We start from the raw sequence: 19,277 nt of genomic DNA, 5'->3' as shown, positions 1-19,277 counted from the left end.
ATTTAAGAGTGGAGATCAGTAGCTCCATTGAAGTTAATGTCTCACAGTAAAAGTACAATCTTTCTTCCAGAATCTTTGGCTGCAATTTGACGACTTTTATGAATCATGATTTGTTTATATATTTTTCTTTGCCCAAACAGCAAAAACAGTATTACCAACCATTGCAGATATTCCATTTCTGAACAGAGGATCAAGCGTTTATTTTCAGTTAAAGATTTTAATAGCAGAGAAAATTTGGGGGATTTTGAAGATTCTAAATGGTGCTCTCCAAATAGGAATTATTTTTTGATGTCATCCAAGTACATATAAGCTGAAATCTAGGAGTTGACTGCACAACGAAATTTTAGTAGTTTCATATAGCTGCATGCTGATGAGAAAAGATAGCATCCCTAATGCTTCATGACCTTCTCTAACATTAGAAAACAAGTGTTTCTAGGGTGGGTGATATCGTTTATCACAGATACTGCTTCACTTTTTTTCCTGAATAAGCTACAAACCAGCTTACTCATTGCCAGGAAATATGGTTGTATCAAGGTCTCTCCAACTGTGAGCAGCTCTGTTTGACAATTGGAAATAGAGTATGTGATATTGTAGGATGCTTTGTAGGAAGGGTTTGATTAGGATAGCTTGAATTCCCATGCTCTTTAAACGAAGCCATCTTCTCATGAGAAATACAAATACTGCGACATATTCTCAGGTTCTACACAGCTGAGCAGCTTTTGCAGGCTTAAGCACTTTAGGTGACCATTGGCAAAAAATTTTTCCCTCTATAAATACTATGGTTTTATGGCCAATCACATTTTTCAGTGAAATGAAAATCAAAAGTAATTTCAATTTTATTTAACCTTCTTTACTTTGATGGTTTCCAACTTAAGTTATACCCAATATAAACAATGGCAAAAAGATGTGTTTTAATTAATTTACATCAACCAGAAACTATTCTAAATGAAATATGTTGTGAGTAATGACTATAGTCACATATGTATGCACAGTGGCATTTTAGGCCATTTAAAGAAAGGACATAAAAACATTGATGTAACATTTTCTTCATTTCTCAACATGACAGAAAGATAAATCAAAGAAATTGGGGTGTGTGTGTGTGTGTGCGTGCGCGCGCGTGCGTGTGTGATTGTATGTGATGTGTTTTCTGGGCTATGCCCTGTTCAGGGAATTCCTAATGACCATTCATAGATAAAACATTAAAGCTCTTGATCCAGAGGAATTTTAAAGAGTCTACTTTTACCAAAATTGGGTACAAGATCAGAGATATGATTTGTAACTCAGATGTGAGGCTAGTCCTGCACCTCGTTGGCCTGGACTGGAGAGTGAGGGGTACTTAAAGAAATGTCACTGCGGGGCTTCCCTGGTGGCACAGTGGTTGAGAGTCCGCCTGCCGATGCAGGGGACGCGGGTTCATGCCCCGGTCCGGGAGGATCCCACGTGTCCCGGAGCGGCTGGGCCCGTGAGCCATGGCCGCTGAGCCTGCGCGTCCGGAGTCTGTGCTCCGCAACGGGAGAGGCCACAACAGTGAGAGGCCCGCGTACCGCAAAAAAATAATAATAATAATAATAAAAATAATGTCACTGCTTTCATTGAGTAATGCCCCCTTGCTCAAAAATCTGTAATTAATCTCTATTTTAGTCAGAATAAATCAAACTCCTTAATTTTGGCATTCAAGACACTCATGATTTCTAAGCTTATTTTCGACTGTTTTCTAGCAGAAAATCTACATTATAGCTAAATGGAACTACTGAGTTATTGTATATATGTGTAGCACTTCCTTGCCTCCATTAAAAACATATTTTGTTCCATCCACACTCCTGTTTTTTTAAGGACTAAATATTTCTCATCTTTCACAATACAGTTTAAATAATATGTCTTCTATATTGTTGGCCTTATTCAAGTCAGTTTACAAAAAAATCTCTTCAACCTAGAGACTCTATTGAGATTTTTTTGTGCAATTCTATTGATAGTATGAAAATTTTCACATTTTATCCTGTGTTCATCATATTTATGTATTTTTATTTACACTGTCTTTCTTGATTTATCCTTGTAAATTCTGCATCATTTCAGTGCTTTGCAAGCATTAGGCATTCATTAGCTATTTATTGAGTGAATGAATCAACAAGTGAAATAATAATGAAGAGTAATTTTTTTTTCTTAATAATTCTTTAGTTTGGCTTATGTTGCTTGTCAACTCAAGTTAGCAACTACTCTTGCTGTCAGTAATTTCACAGTTGATTATCTGTTTAGCAGCACCTTATGAAAAAGCAATTCTTAGCTGAGAATACTGATTCAAAGAATATTTGTTTTGCTGTAGTTGATGTTATGCAAATAACAAGTTTTTAACTGTCAAGATTTAGCAATATTAGATTTTTTTTAAAAGAGCCTTGAAGTTCTAGTTAGACAGAATCACACAAATATGAAGTCTTAGGGCTAAAAATTTTATGTTAAAGGCTATTTATGATTAATGCATAAGGATCTGTTGTAAACGAGGCACTGTGTACAGACTTTACATCAAACCACAGAAGAGCCCTTGTATTAGATGTAACTCCATTCCTCAGATGAAGGTCTAAGGTCCACAGAGGTTAGGGAGGTTCACATCATACAAGGACTGACTGTTAGTTTAAAGATTCATATCCAAGTCTGTTCTCTTTCCACTATAGTAAACTTGCTGTTAAAGTTAATGCAATTTTAACATTGGGGATGTTAGATATAGACTATTTGGTATAGTGAACAAAATCCTGAATCAGAAGTCCAACAATGAGGGCTCCAGGAAAGAAAAGAAGTTAAGCTGGAGTGGGTAAGGTTATAAAGAATTCATACTGGGAAGATAGAATATTATGATGTGTAAAAGTAAAATTCAAACGGTGCAACTAGTGTTAACAAACAACATAATTTGGGGCAAAGTCATAACATCTTTAAAATGAGATATTAAAAAAGAGCCTCTTCCTTTAATATAATGAGCCTCTTCCTTTAATATAAATTCATTTTTCCAATCATTCATTGTTTCAGAGCAGCAAAATCTCTCTTCCAGGCTACTGAATTGTTACCTTCTCATCCTCCTTCTCCCTTCCTCCTCTCTCTCCTCTTTTATCTGGTTTTGTTTTTATGTGTGAAAAACACTTTCAGGGTTTTTTCTAACTAAAATAATACATATGTTTGACACTTAGGAAATGTTCAATAAATATTCAATAAAGAATAGATTTGGGGGGAAAATTTTTTATCAACTTTAACTAAGATTGGGTATATTACTTGCTAGGGCTTCCATAACAAAATGTCATAGACCGGGTGGCTTAAACAACAGAAATTTATTTATTTTTTCACAATTCTGGAGGCTAGAGTTCCAAGATCAAGGTGTCTGCAGGGATGTTTTCTTCTGAGGCTTCTCTCCTTTGCTTGCAGATGGCAGACTTCCCACTGTGTCCTCACATGGTCTTCCTTTTGTCTACGTTGTTTGTGTCCTAATTTCCTGCTCTTTTAAGGACACTAATCATATTGGATTAGGATGCACCTTAATGACTCCATTTTAACTTAATCACCTCTTTAAAGACTTCAGCATATCAATTTGGGGGACACAATTGAGCCCATAACACTCAGGGACTGAGAATATAATCCCAGGAAATAATATTTTAAGAACAAGATTAAGGACATGTGATAGAAATACTGGAATGCCATGTTATGGAGAATGACTCCATACTATATATACAACTGAGGCATTAGCATCTTTGATCTGGTGAATTGTGAAAAGAGTGTTTTCCTCCCAGATATTTTTGGTTGTGATCAACCATTTAATAAGTACTTAAAAATTATACAATTAACAAAATGTAGAGTAATGTGGATTACTTTTACTTCATGAGAAAGTTATAGGCATAAATATGCCATTATATGCATGATCTAAACTCAGTTCAGCACCAGAAATTGTGTGATATTTTGTTCATACTGACTGGAATTCATCTCTTTTAACTTACTTCTACTTTTTTTTATCATCTCCTCAAGAAAACCACTAATCCTTAGAAAACCCTGAGACAGCCAAGAAGTTGCTTGTCTTTTCAAAGTGAGCCTGCGGATTCTTCCTAGTCACTTCCCTTTCACAGAGTTAACTAAGCCATTCCCATTTTAAATACCTGTCAAGAATCCAGACTTAGTGAAACATGAATCTTTTTAGCTTCTGTGATGGCATGTAGATGCTTTATTTCTATCTCATCTTTCTCAAGGGTGAATGGCTTCTTGCTTTGTTTTCTTCCCATGACTCAACAGAAGAACCATCTTCACTCTAAGGAAAAACACTAATATATCACTATTAAAAGGAGGTTACAGAGCCCTGTTTCACTTTTTTCCCTGCTTGCTTTCATCGTCAGCTTTAAATCTTTCTTACTGAAGGTATTTCTGAAAGGAACTCGAACTTTCTCCTGTTGAAATATTTAAAATATGTTTTGAATATAATACTTTTCCTTTTATCCCTGATTCAACTATATTATTTGCCACTGCACAGCAAATATTGATTACTTGATTATTTATAGTCTAACAAGCAACACTTTTATTAAGAAGAATTTTTTTCCCCTTATTATTAAAAGCTCATATGTTAGGGTCTTGAATTAACTTCCTTTAAGAAGATCATTTGGAAGCCCACATTTCTTATTTTCTTTTTCATTTTGAAGATGAACTGTTCACTCTTTTCTAATTCACATAGTGCAGACATGTCCCTTATGCTTTTTTTTTTTTTTTTCAGTACGCGGGCCTCTCACTGTTGTGGCCTCTTCCGTTGCGGAGCACCGGCTCCGGACGCTCAGGACGCTGAGCTCAGGCTCCGGACGCTCAGGACGCTGAGCTCAGGCTCCGGACGCTCAGGACGCTGAGCTCAGGCTCAGCGGCCATGACTCACGGGCCTAGCCGCTCCGCGGCATGTGGGATCTTCCTGGACCGGGGCACGAAACCGTGTCTCCTGCATTGGCAGGCGGACTCTCAACCACTGCGCCACCAGGGAAGCCTGTCCCTTATGCTTTGCTGACACAGCAAACTTCTTTTCCGTGGTGAAAATTTGTTCACTTTGTTTTCTCTCCAAATGATCATTTTAGTTATGTTGCTAACAGCTAATATATACACACATAAAAACAAGACCAGATGAAAGAGGAGAGAGAAGAGGAAGAGGAGAAGGAGGATGAGAAGGTAACAATTTGGTAGGCTGGAAGAGAGTTTTTGCTGCTCTGAAACAATGAATGATTGGAAAAATGAGTTTATATTACAGGAAGAGGCTTGTTTATTCCTCCCCAAATCATTTATTGACTAACAAAACCTGAAACCAGTATAAGTCAACCACACACACACAGAATCTGCCTGTTCTCTTTATATCCCTGATAGCCCATAGTAAACTTGGAATGACACATTTCTTCTGCATATAATTGCATTTCCCTGTGAAGCTTTGCAGATTGTTATACTGTGTATGAAATATGAAATGCTATAGGAGGCCAGGTACCTGAGAAAATCATGTTATAAAGCTATGCTGTGATTCATGTGCTTTGCCTGTTCCTGAAGATATAGGGCCTTACTACACCAAATCCAGATATAAATATTTTTAAAAATGTATTTTAAATTGAGATTCGGTGACCTTTTTCTTAGATAGGCCAATATCAATTGCAATAAGTTTTAGGATGGGTTTCTTTTCCTTACACAGTCAGCCCTCTGAGTCTGTGGGTTCCACATCTGCAGAGTCAAACAAATGTGGATGTTTGGTTATTTTTTTTTTTTTAAATTCCATAACGTTCTAGAAAGCAAAATTTGCCATGCTGACAACTATTTACATAGCATTTACACTGTATTAGGTATTGTAAGTAACCCAGAGATGGTTTAAAGTATACATAAAGGTGTGCATATGTTATGTGCAAACACTATGCCATTTTATTTAAGGAACTTGAGCATCAGCAGATTTTGGTATCTGTGGGGGGTCCTGGAACCAGTCCCCATGGGTACTGATGGAAACTGTATATCGAGTGACTCTTAAGAAGGAAACATATAAGGTATTTAAGGAGAAATATTAACCCTGGGTTTATGGATATAATATTGTCTTTCTGTTTGTTTGTTTCTGTTTTTTGGTATCCATTAACATGGGTGACTTAGCAAAGCAATTGTGTAATGCATGCCCTGGTAAATGTGCAGACACCTCTTCTGCAGTCTGGCTCTAATAAAGTATGAAATAGTAAAGACAAAAATAAGTTGTTCCAGAAGACTAATACCAAGTGTTTCCTTCTTTTCTACATTAATTTCTGGTGTATTTAAAATGAGGAAATTGTCCTCTAAAGGGATGTAACAGAAATATATCTGTTGTATACATAATGATATACCTTAGGAGCATGAGGCAGTCTCACCCTTGCTGTTGATGTCAAAAATTTTTCAGAAACATGATCTTTGGGGTTATTTTCTTTTTCTTTTTCAAAATGAAGATAAAGCCTATTGTTATCAACTGAATAGTGTACCTCCCAGATTCATACGTTGAGGCCCTAACCCCTAATGCAACTGTATTTGGAGATAAGGCCTTTAAGGAGGTAATTAATAGATTATCTAATAGATAATCTAATATTAATAATCTAGTATTACCAATCTAATAGAACTTGGATGCATGAACATAGAGAAAAGGCCATGTGAGGACACAGCAAGAAGGTGTCCATTTTCAAGGCAAAGAGAAAGGCCTCAAGAGTAACCAAACCTACCCACACCCTGATTTTGGACTTCTGGCCTCCAGAACTGTGAGAATATAAATTTCCATCGTTTACACCACCCAATCTGTGATATTTTGTTATGGCAGCTCTAGTTGACTAATACAGTCAGACTTTTGGTAATGTGGAACTTGCATCTTCTGAAGTCAAAGTACCATGGGGAAAATGTGCAAAGTGACATGTAAAGCTGCTCTTAAAGAAACGTTGCAAAATCCTGTCCTCTAGTCTTTCTCGGTCAACTTCACAATTTTTATTGTCTTTCCCCATGTAAGACAATAATTACCTAGGAATGTGTGTGTGTGGGGGTGCCTTGTATCAGGAGAGGTAGGCTAGGTGTGTGTGCCACCATGAACAAAAATAAGAAATATATTATTTTGTTTATGAGCATGAGACAGCAGAAGGCTTCAATATGTAAAAGTGAAAATTAATACTTAGGAGAAAATAATCCAAAATACACTTAGAGGATGCTGGAATCTACATGATTAATATTCAAAGAAATACATGGAAGAGAATTTTTGACCACTCTTTTAGGCTGTTAATGCTTTGTGCTTCTGTGTAGAAAGAATAATTTGGGTTATCAAAAGAAACGTGCAGTTCAGGGTAAAAAAGTAATCATCATGTGATTTTTGCACAAGATCATTGTATGTTTACAAACGGAAAATTTTACATAATTCAAAGGATGATTTGAGGAGCTTGAGAAACCACGGATAAGGATAACTAAAGTAATCAAAGTAATTTGGAAACAGGAAGACTGCATTATGAGCATAATATAAAGGATTGGTACCTATCAATCTTCGAAGGTAAAGAGAAAGAAAATGATTAGAATCTACATTGTTATTAAGGGTAGAAGGTGGAGAGTAGACTTGTTCATAAGATCAAATCCAATAGATATAATGGATATTCCGTGAAGCTTGAAAAATTTTAATAACATAATAACACTTACTTAAAGAACTTCAAAGAGAAATTTCTTTTTTATATGGTAAATATGAACTTTTTTTCTTGCTAAAGTTAGACTAATTACATCTAATTTAATGTCATAGTGTATCAGTAGTTATATTATTTCCCAATAATTGATTGACCTTGGTAGAAAATACAGCAACTGTGAAGGAAAAACCCAAATGTTTCTCTTCTTTCCATATATCTAATAATTGAACAGTGACTCATATCTCTGATAGACCCTGTGTATTTATACAGTAGTGCTTAAGTTAAAAAAAACTTTGTTAGGGTTTAAGTATTTTTTTAAAAACTGTGCAATATACCATCATTGTTGGGGTAAATTCTCAGGATATTTGTTCTAATGTAGTTGGACAAGATGATCCATTGAAAAAAACAGTGCACAAGTTAGGACCTGATGTCAATGATGGAATCTCATGGAAAATAGTTCTTTATGATTCTTGGTTAATAAACACACCAAGATGAGGCATTTTAATTAAGACCCATGGTAGAGATATGAAGCTACATTTTCAAGCCTGAAGAGAGACTGGGAATATATCCAAGAGGCATAATGAAGAGATACTACTACTTCTGTGATGTTTTAATCACAAATGCTTCTGTTGTTTTATCTATCCCATACTGAGATACAATAAAAACTGATTTTTCCATACACTGGTAGTCAATTATATGATTAAAGGAACTGTTGGTTAGACCATTCTAAAATGAGTGTATTATTTAAAATATCAAAATTAATTTATATTTAAAGATCCTTTTCTTCATTCGAGGGACAAATATTTTTAAACAGTACTAATAAAATCTTTCAAACCACTGTATGTTTAAAATATATATAAGATTATTTCCATTATGGCTTGTACTCTAGCTTTCAATTTAAAACTACTTTCAACACACTGTGATTTAATTTAAAACTCCAGTGACAAAGGATATTCTTTAGAGGAAATCAATGAGTTTTCCATATTTTAAAATAAATAAGTAGTAGGAGCATTGTGAATAAGTGCTTTATTTGTCAGCACAATAGGTTTACAACTATATTTTACTGTGTTTTTTCTTCTTCTTCCCTTAATGTAGAATGCCTTTAGTCACCTTTAATATCCCAGATTAACAAAGATTCATATTTTTAATATAATGGCATATATAGTTCACATAATTCGTAACGTAAGAATTGTTTTTGTTGCTTAAGATCCCTCAACTTTCTTAGTTTCATTATTTCAAAATAATAAAATATTTTTAAAGTACTTTATAAATGCTACAAAGGAGAGAAAATTAAAATGTATCTTGGCCATGTGTTCAAATAACAATTGAGGAGGACCAATTTTAGTGGCTGAAACAGTTGGGGAAATATGAGACTTTAGGACACAAAATTCTTCTTCAAAGCCGGAATATGTGACATTTTCACAAGTATGGATCAACCTTTTATCTACCTTACTTTGCTTCCAGAGGCACTTAATCCTAGGATACAATCATAAAGAAAGAGGATAAAGCAAACTTCAGAATTCTAGACTAGGCACCCATGACTTTATGATGTTTCGTGATAGTATAGTTCTTTGAAATTCGAAGATTGTAAAAGCATAAAAATATGGAAGGCTCTCATCACATGAACAAGTTAGGGGAATCAGAAACACACTCTAGAATACTGAGTATTTTTTTAGGCCACATTTTACACCTACCCATGGGTCAAAACCAATTTGAAATGAAGAGCACACCATTTTTACATTCATAAACATTTTCAAGTGAATACCATCTCATTTTAGTATTTTATAGAAAAGCAATTGGAAAGAAGATAAAAATATTGTCTTACATATTTGCCTTGCATAACCCTCAGTTTTTTTAAGAGTTTCCAATCTTCTGGAGATATTTCAGAGTTAACAGTTATTTTTTAGAAAAAAAAATAGCATGCAGTTACATAATCTTCTGCAGAGGCAATGACAGATCTTTTGCAAATAAATCTTTTCTTATTAGTGTGTCAGCAACTTGTACTTTTGCCAGGTTAATCATTTAGCCAGCTGAAATCTAGCATATTTGTTTTGCTGGTTTTGACCTTGGCAGCAGCAATGCAAGTAAAAGTGGTTTTCTTAATACATCCATTTTTTCTCCCTTTTACCTTAGTTATTAGAAATAAACTCCTGTTCAGAGGTTTTTTTTATTCCTCCTTGGGGAAATTACTTTTTTAAGAAACAAGTGTGTGATTTAGAGGATGTTTAATTTATTAAGACTTCTTATCCTATAAACTGGATGAGTTCTCAGCAAATCTTCAAAATAGGTATGGTTCCTATTTCCTCAAATTCTTTTATAAACTTTTTGTCAGGCCCTCCGCAATCCTCTCCAGCTGTCAATCAAAGGGCATCCTTGAAGGGCGTAAAGTAGTTCAGGACCGCCTCCTAACTTCTCTCTGCCATATTCACCAATGTAATTAATTAATTAATATGTGTAGTAGTGCTCACATGCCAAAAGAAAATAATTTGGATAAATTAATCACACTGAAATTAAATACACGAACTGTTATACACTGCTGGTGATGGTACCAATTGGTAGATACTTTCTGGAATATATATATCTGGCAATATATTTTCAAACCTTTAAATATTATGTAAAATTTGATCCAGTAATTACATTTTGTAGAGCTCTATCCCAAGGAAATAATCAGAGATCAATTTTAAGTTATGCAAAAAAGAAAAATGTGTATCACAGTGTTATCATACAAGCGAAAAAGAAAAGAAACAACTTGTGTTGAGCTATGGGGTATTGTTCTATAAATTAAATAAGCAAAATTACATGATGGAATAATATGAAATAGGTACACACGAAAACATCTGCTTTCAGCAATTTGGTGGGCTGTATACTGTGAGGTCCTTCCACTACAAAACAACTAGATTTTCAATGAACCATTCCTTTTCATTGATTTATGAACTTCAAAGAAGTATGGGAAATCTATAAAAATCACCCATCCTCATTCACACCTAAACATAAACTATATGGCAGCATCTCAAAAGGCAGCAGGACCATCTGCCACTTGGCAGAAGTAAATCTTAACATTAGGTCTACAGTTTTCAAAGGAGGCTAAACTGATCCCAGATGGGCACTACCATTGATTTCCATCACAAGCAAAAACCTTTCCTGGAGTAAAAGATCCTCAACTCAGGCTTTTAAAATTCCTGAGACTATGGTAAAGAAAATATGAGATGGCAGGCAAAGATCCCTAACACACAAGGAAATAAATAGACATGTTTGAGAGACAACAGTAATAACCACTAGATACAATGCCCACTTATTTCATATATTTTAAAATCAAATACAAGACATTAAATATGTATGTATATATGTATATGACATGAAAAAATCTGAAATTTAGATAATACAATTATTTTTAAAAGACAAAAATAATTAGAAAATATATCAAATATTAATATTTAAAAATACATCCTTTTTGAAATAAAAAAAAAGACTTAATGGGTGGGTAGACAAAGTTGAAGAGTAAACAGGAAAACAAATCTGAAGAAATTAACCAAACAGATGAGGAGATGAAAAATACAAAAAATGAAAAGTGACATGTAGGGTACGTTGAAAAAAATATAACACACGTCTAAGATCATTCTTCCAATAGAAGATTGCATTAGATATTTATTACTATGTTGGGCCAAACCCTGCAGGCCTGCAAGGCCTGTACTTGCCCAGCTTCAAGACCGAAGAAAGAGCCCAAAGTCAGCAACAGAGACATCAATGGTTTAATGGACAGGGGGAGCTTACACATCTGAAGCAAGGTCTTGGAATGACACCCTATCGTGTGTGGCAGATGGTGGGCAGGACATGGCGGCAGTCTTTGCTCCTGGGGATAGGGGGAGGTTAGCAGTTATAGGGGGAATTGACGTCAGGTTGGCTCACTGGCTGTGAGGGAATCCAGCAGAAGGGCACACCCCTCACCACCCCTTTGATAAGAACAATCACTAGCTGGGGTGGGGGCAACTATGTAGGGAGGTCAGTCAGGTGGGTAGGGTGCAGGTGAAGCAGGCACTGGTCCAGCAGGGGATGTACAGGGTGCAAGAGAATAGCCATCTTGGGTGGCCTGATCATACATACTACATCACAAATTATCCCCAAATATAGCAACTTAAAACAACAATTATTAGCTTGTTTGTCTCCCTCAGGGCCCCTTACAAGTCTGCAAATTGTTGGCCTGTTGGCCAGGACTGCAGTCTCTGAAGAACTGACTGTGCGGTAAGCTCATTCACCATTCTTTTGGCAGGAGGCTTCAGTTTTTCACCATTTGTGTCTTTGGAGAGAGAGAGAGAGGAGGAGAGGGGCTGCAACAAATCATCACAAACGAAGTGGCACAAAACAGCACACATATATTGCTGTACAGTTCTGGAGGTCAGAAGTCCTAAAATCACTGTGTTGACAGGGCTGTGTCCCTTCTGCAGGCTAAGGTGTAATCCATTTCCTTGCTTGTTTCCAGCTTTCAGAAGCCTCCTGCATTTCTTGCTTACGACCCCTTCTTATCGCTCCAGCCTCTGCTTTGTTCATCACATCTCTTTTTCTGAGTCTTTTACCCTCCTGCCTTCCTCTTTCAAGGACCCTTGTGGTCAGTCACACCTGCATCATTCAGGATAATCTCCCCATTCAAGATCCTTAACTTAATCAGAACTGTAAAGTCCCTTTTGCCATGTGAGGCAATATATTTACAAATTTCAGGCATTAAAATGTAAACATCTTCTGGGGCATTATGTCTACCACAGCCCCTTGTCTGTAAAATGAGGGCGTATGATATCTACTTCCTAGGGTTGATATAAGGATTAAATGAGTTTTGTTTTTTGTATTATTTTTAGCACTTCAGGGTATGGGTTAGCACATATGAAGTGCTATAAGAATGTTTGATGAATAAAGTAAAGCACTGCATGATCTGGCTTTCTTATTGTTTAATTATTTTGGGTTTGTGATCACTTCTGTTTTTACCAACTAGCATGCCTGGTTATTTTTGATTGAGTACCAAACAGTGCACACGAGATCTATAGAGATAAACTGAAGTGCTAGCTTTCTATTCTATTTTATTCCTTCAGAGAAGATGTGCATTTGCTACTGGCTTGTGGCTAGCGAAAATCACTAGCCAACCTGAATTAATTTAATCAAATAAAGGATTGAGACCATGGTAATCTGGGCCTCAGACCTCTTGAAGATTCTCAGGGTATTTGCCAGGCATCCTCTACTTGTGAGTTTAAACTCCAGTCTTTGTCTTTCCCATCTGTCTGTGAAAAGCACTGCTCAGTTACCCAGCCTCTGAGTCTTCTCCAGAATTTTGATGAATTCAAAAGATGAAAAGCAACTATAGACACTAGCCTCACCTCTCTTAATTTTCTTCTAAATCTTTCTCTTATAATTCTTTACTACTTTGGCAATTTTCTGATGCTTTCTAATAAATATACATTATATTCTCTCCAGTTATTCTCCTCATTTTTAGTCAGCCATTCACAATAGCCAGAACTGAGTGACTGGATTTTGTTTCTAGATTACATGCTCTTTAGAAAATAAAAATACTTCTCTTAAGAAATAGTTCTCACACTGCCAGCACCCTGATAGAATCTCAATGCTGGATTATGGAAAACTAGGTGATGATGTGACCTGAGGCACTGAGTCATAGGTCAAGGAGGCTAGCAGCACACTTTCATCAAGTGAACTTGTATATACTTGGCCATGCTGAGTAGATCCGGAAGCCACAAAGAGAGTGTCACAATTATGTCAATTATAGCATAGTTTCCAATTGTTAAAAATCGACAACTTCTTATGTAAGGAAATTTTCATATCAAAGACAATGGAATACGATAAAGCTTAAATGCATGAACTAGAATTTTTTGTATCTACCTGAATGCTTTAAATTAAAAAGTTATGAGACAAGTGAGTCCGTAAAAATATATACTGTTTAACACAACTTATTTGAAGACTAAGCCATATTAAACAACACTGTACACATTTATTATATATGTATACATTTTATATAATTATATATATTTATATATTATTTATATACATGAAGTAAAATTCTAAATACACTTGTGGAATTATCAATTATAAAATTCCCTAGAAATGAACAGAGGAGAACAGGTTTAGAATTATATAGAGGGCTTCAACTATATATACATTATATATATAATATATATGTGTGTGTGTATATATATATATATATATATATATATATATACACATTTTAATAAGTGAAGCAAATATGGCCAATTTTTAAGATTAGAAAAAAACAGGTTGTTACACAGTGGTACTTAGTAGAACATTCTCTAAGCTTGAATTATTATGTGTACTTGAATTATTTTATAATACAAAATACAATTTTTATAATAAAAAGCTTTCTTAGAAAAACTTATTTTCACACTGTGCCATTTATATACCTTTATATTACTAATTGTGTAAGTTTTGTGTTTGCCTCATTCCAAACCACTTTCTGCCCTTCTCTGCCATATTCTGCCCTAGGAGGCCAAGCCTTTAAATTTCCTTTGATGACTGTCTTCTGGTTGGGTCAAGCCAACGGGAGTCACTGTCAGATTGTACTGGAATGGAGTAAAAGACCACAGTGTTTCTTCCATGCTCCTTTCTTTCTTCTTTATAGGGTTTCTGGCAGTACCTGTATGCCATCTGACCACTCCTCCAAAGCCCTGCTTCTCAGTGAGCTCTGATAATGCACTTCTTGTCTTTTCAACCCTAGGAATGTTAATGGCTTTGCATTGATGCTATTGGTGTCTTACCATTCCTTACTTACTTCCTTACCCTGTTCATTCCTCTGTAAGTGGAGTTCTTTATACGTCTGCTCATTGAAATATTTGTGTTTCCTGATGGTACCTTGGCTTATGCATTTATGAAATGAGAAAGCAAAATAATACAATAGTACAAGTGGTAAAATCTATTAAATATATCAGTTTATGCAATGTAAAAAATTAAAAAGTGTATACAACTATTTTAATTAGTTGCTGAATTGACAAGTCTGATTTGTTCACCCCAAACTGTGAAATATTTTATGGTCTATTTGGAGTGTCCTAAGCCATAACACAAACTGGTTTAGTGATAGTTGTCAGTTGTATTTAGGACAATTAAAATAGTACTATTTGCAAATGTAACTTTCAATATACATCCATAATTTTGAAAGAGTCTATAGTAATATCTTTTGTGATCATCAATCCAGTGGTCAGGTTTTAATGTGAAATGTGAAAATTTAAAATGTAGCAGTAATATTATTATTCACTTTCCAAAGATTATTCACTAAAAATAATATATCTCATTAAAAGCCCAAGGGTTTTTTAAATGGAAAGTAACCAGGCTCCTTTAGCAAAACTGATTAGTCTGTCTTCCCACTTCAGTGTGTCTATCTATTAAAGCCAGACTAATTAGCAAAGTCACTAATGAGGTTCCCACGTCTGCTGTAAAGAAAAAGCCTTTTCTTAGCAACCTTGTTATTAAAATAGTAGGTCAGACTAGAGCTCAGCTTGGCAAAATTCTGCAATCCATACTTGAGAGATGTAAGCATATTTTCCTTTACTGCCTGCCATGTTGCCTGGTGATAACAGCATCTTAGTTCAAACAAATAATTAGAGTTGATGATAACCCTAATTAATGACTTTGCTAATAGCTTTGCTTGTTTAGGGCATTAAGCCAAGTTCATTGTTTAGCATCTTCATACCTACTAACCTATATGAAATAATTAGCAATTCATTGACTCAGTCTTAAGGCATTACATGATGAAGAGTGACTGTATCCTTGAGGTGCTAACTAATGAGTTTGCTTGTCTATTCTACATTCTGGCCAGATCTTCTGCTGTGATTTTTCATCTTGGGCTAGGCATTCCACTCCCATGAACTCATTTTGAAGGAAGTGACTGACTGCAGGTACTTCTGGAAACACTGATCCCCTGGGGTCACAGTGAAAAGAAGGGCACCTGGATGAAAGACCACCTGCTTTCTTATTGTCCATGAGCAGAGCTTCTGCACAGTACTGGCTGGTGACAGCTAGACAAACAGATCCTCCCACTTTCTCTTTGAATTCAAAACATGCAACATGTTTTAAGGGCTTAGAGACAAGAGATCCTGGCCTCTCTTAAGAGCTGAAATAAGTTTAGATGCACAGCAGGAATGGCTAGAAATGAGGTTATAACGTCATAGCTTATATACTGGAAGGTTTCTAAACTACATTAAGGGTTCTGGTCTTTATTGGAATCCTTGACAGATATAAAATCAGGGATCAGACTTACATTTTTCTTCTTCTCTAGATTATTACATTAAACGTTGATTGACTGAGGTAGCCTAAGCATGTTTCTCTCATAACCTGGAAGATGAAAGCTAACTCTCTTCTCATTTGACTGATCATAAGCTTAGATGATAGTTTTGTGCTCTGGGTGGACTCATTCTGTACTAGACTTGAGCTTTTTACTTTTTCCCAAGAGTAGATGTTTTAACCTCAATTTCTGCCCCTATTAGGGAGCTTACTTTAAAACAAAAACAAAAACAAACAAAAAAAAACTACCCTTACACAACTTCTCATTTCTGGTAGACCATGTTTTACCACCGCTTACAGCCTTACAGCTACAGGCTCTTAATTCCTGAATAAGATTCAGGGTCAGAAGCTTGTGTCTTGGCTCTGCCCCTTGCTAACTAGAAGACTTGGCACCATCTCATCTAAATCCCATAGTCTGAATTTCTTTTTCTGTAAAGGAATATCTTGTATATTATACTTTAGAGATTTATTGTGAAGGAAAATTAGAAAGTCTAGATGAGGGTATTAAGAATATAAGATGATGCATGAATAAATTATTATGGTAAAGTGAATTTGACTCATATATATTATTGAGGCCATGAGAGGCAGATCACAACCCTGGGCTTTAGAGTCAGATAAATTTCAATCAAACTTTGCTATTTAGCATCTGTGTAAGCTTGGGCAAATTAATGAACTTCCCTAAACTTTATCTATAAACAGAGATGACAATCTACTCCACAAAGTTACGATAAAGCTTTAATGAGGTAACATACATGAAGATTTTAGGGAAAAAAAGTAACTGGGACAGAGTAAGCGTTCAATAAAAGGTTGAGATTACTCCATTAAGTACTAAAACCACTTGGCATTTTAACATTTACTTTGAATTATAGGAATCTCTTATAATTGACTTTTTTTCAGGGCCTAGGTACATTTATTTGTTTGTTTTCAAAATTTACTGAGCCCAACCTGGTCCCTGGCCTGGGTTCCAGCAGGGCATCAGCTGGGTCAGGGCACCTCACATAATGCCAGCAGCCCAGTAAGCAGGCAAATGGGAGCCGGGACAGACGTAGAAGAGGCCGCCGCGGTCAGGGGTGAGTCACGCGAGAGCTAAAGCAGCCCCGCGGACAAAAGGTGGTAGGCAGAGGGGCTGGGGGCGGAACCGGAAGTAGTGCCACCAGCTGGGCGGCCCTTTCAGCCAATGGCCGCGTGGTGGGATGTCTGACGTCACCCGAGGAGAAAGGCGGGAGGCTTAAAAGGCGCGGGTTACCAGAGCGTCCTTCTGCGTTACTAGGCGAGTTACCCGAGCAGTACAGTCGGGGAGAAGCGTCTCTTCCAGCTTCTCTAACACGGGTTAACCAAGCTCAGGTACACCACACCTTCAGCCTGAGGACCGCCTCGCGCCCGCAGCTGCCCTCAGTTCTTATAATTGATTTAGAGGTCATAGCACGCGGAAAACTGATTTGGATAGAGTGACCATCCTGTAGCAAAATAGCCTTTGGTAAGTAAAGCTACACACTAAAAAAGGAGTTAATAGGAAGTTAGCAGCTATTCAGGAAAGTGGGAACAGTTTTTCTTTCTGTCTTCCACATTCAGCTTTAACCTTAGTGTTGAACTCACAGTATGCTGTTTACTAGGTGCTGTTGAATAGCTAAGTGAAGGAAAGGATGAATAAATTAAGATCGTGTTTTGCAAAAGAGTCCTAGGATATTCAGGTCACTTTATGCATTGGGGAGTAACGTTAGAACCTGCAGGGGTATAAGGTGAGATTGCTGCTCTAGCGGTAGCTCTAAGGAGTGGACTCAGAAGTCTTTGGGGCAATAATAAATCAGTAAACAAGATGATAATGATGATGATGATGATATCTAACATTTATTGAGTGCACATTTTCGAATGGTTTACTTATGTTATCTATTTACTTCTTTAAAACCCCTGTGAGCAAGTACTATCCCTATTTTTGTAGGAACAAGCTAAAGCAAAGAGAGAGTAAAAGACTTGCCCAAATTTACATGCTACTAAATAAGCACTAAGGAAAATAGGATGAGAGGAAATGGCCTGATTTTACCTGCACCCCAGGTTCCAGCCAGGTGGCACAGGAATCCAAAGAACCTCCCTGCTCTCCATAGGTGCTTGTAGGTGCCCTGTAAAAAGCTGGCACAATCCAGGTGTTTAACAGCCCCCCTCCCTAGAGAGTGCAGCCAAGGAAGTTGTGTGCCTGCTCCTTGGAGAAGGGTTTGTCTAAGTCAGTTGCCAACGTGCCTGTCATTGCCTTCTCAGACCTGGAGCAAGGAGGGTATGTTCTATGCCCTGATATTTCTAAGGACGGAGGTTGTTGGGTACTCTCAGAAAGAGAAACAAAACAGCTATACATTCCTAGGTTTTTAAGGAGAAGAACTAAGATTGGCTTAGGACACGGGTAAGTGCTACGAGAAAGGAATCATAAAGATTTTAGGTGCTAAAGATTTTACATCTTCCTTTCCATACTTTTCCAGTTTCTGCTTCTCAATGAGTAGTATCTTTTTGTGTGTTTATGTGCTCAATTGCTGTGGATGTATATAAGCTAAGGCCATCACCAGGAAATATACCATCTATGTTATAACCAATGAGAACCCAAGAGAAAGAAGAAACATCAGTATTTTCTATCCACACATATGCACAGGCACATGTACACATTTAAATTTTCTACATTTTTAGTTTGTGCCAAATCTCCTTTTCATAATTACTTGAAAGTTTCCTTTCTCTTCTTGTCTTTCCTTTGTTATCCTTCCCCCAGGGACTGGTTGGCTATGCTTCTATTTATCATTTCTGCTCTCTCATTTCTTTTTACCAAGTCCTATCTGTCCTGGATTTTCACATTTTTTTCCCCTAGCCATGAAAGAATATATAAGGCAAACAAGTGTCTCTCTTGTAAATACTGATCACATTTCACAGCGTAAACTTTAAAGTACTATTACCCAGCATTTAACACAGCATCTGACACATAATAAGTATTCAATAAATAGTTCATGTACAAGTGTTGAATGATGGCTCTCTTTGCTCCCGTGTACTGCAGAGAGGGACAAAGAGCTTGAAGGACACAGACTACTTTATCCTGCCCTATAAATTACTATTGTACCAACTAATAGATGTTTCATTATTAGTACAAATTAAAATATAAACATCTGGCAATAAGGAAATTAAACTTATTCTCATAGAAACTTAAAATAATCACCTTAGGACAGTTTGGGGCTGCTTAAATCCCAAAACAAGTTATATTGTTAAGTATGGAGACTCATCATCATATAAAATTCCGTATAAGGAGAGTTTGTCCTGGAACTTCTTTTAAGGTTTTCACCATTGACAGTTATATGTAGATCAGATAAAATTGTCATTCTGACT

This window comes from Grampus griseus (genome assembly GCF_964374135.1).
Source record: "Grampus griseus genome assembly, chromosome: 4".
NCBI lineage: Eukaryota > Metazoa > Chordata > Mammalia > Artiodactyla > Delphinidae > Grampus > Grampus griseus.
Note: the sequence above shows the minus strand (reverse complement) of the source record.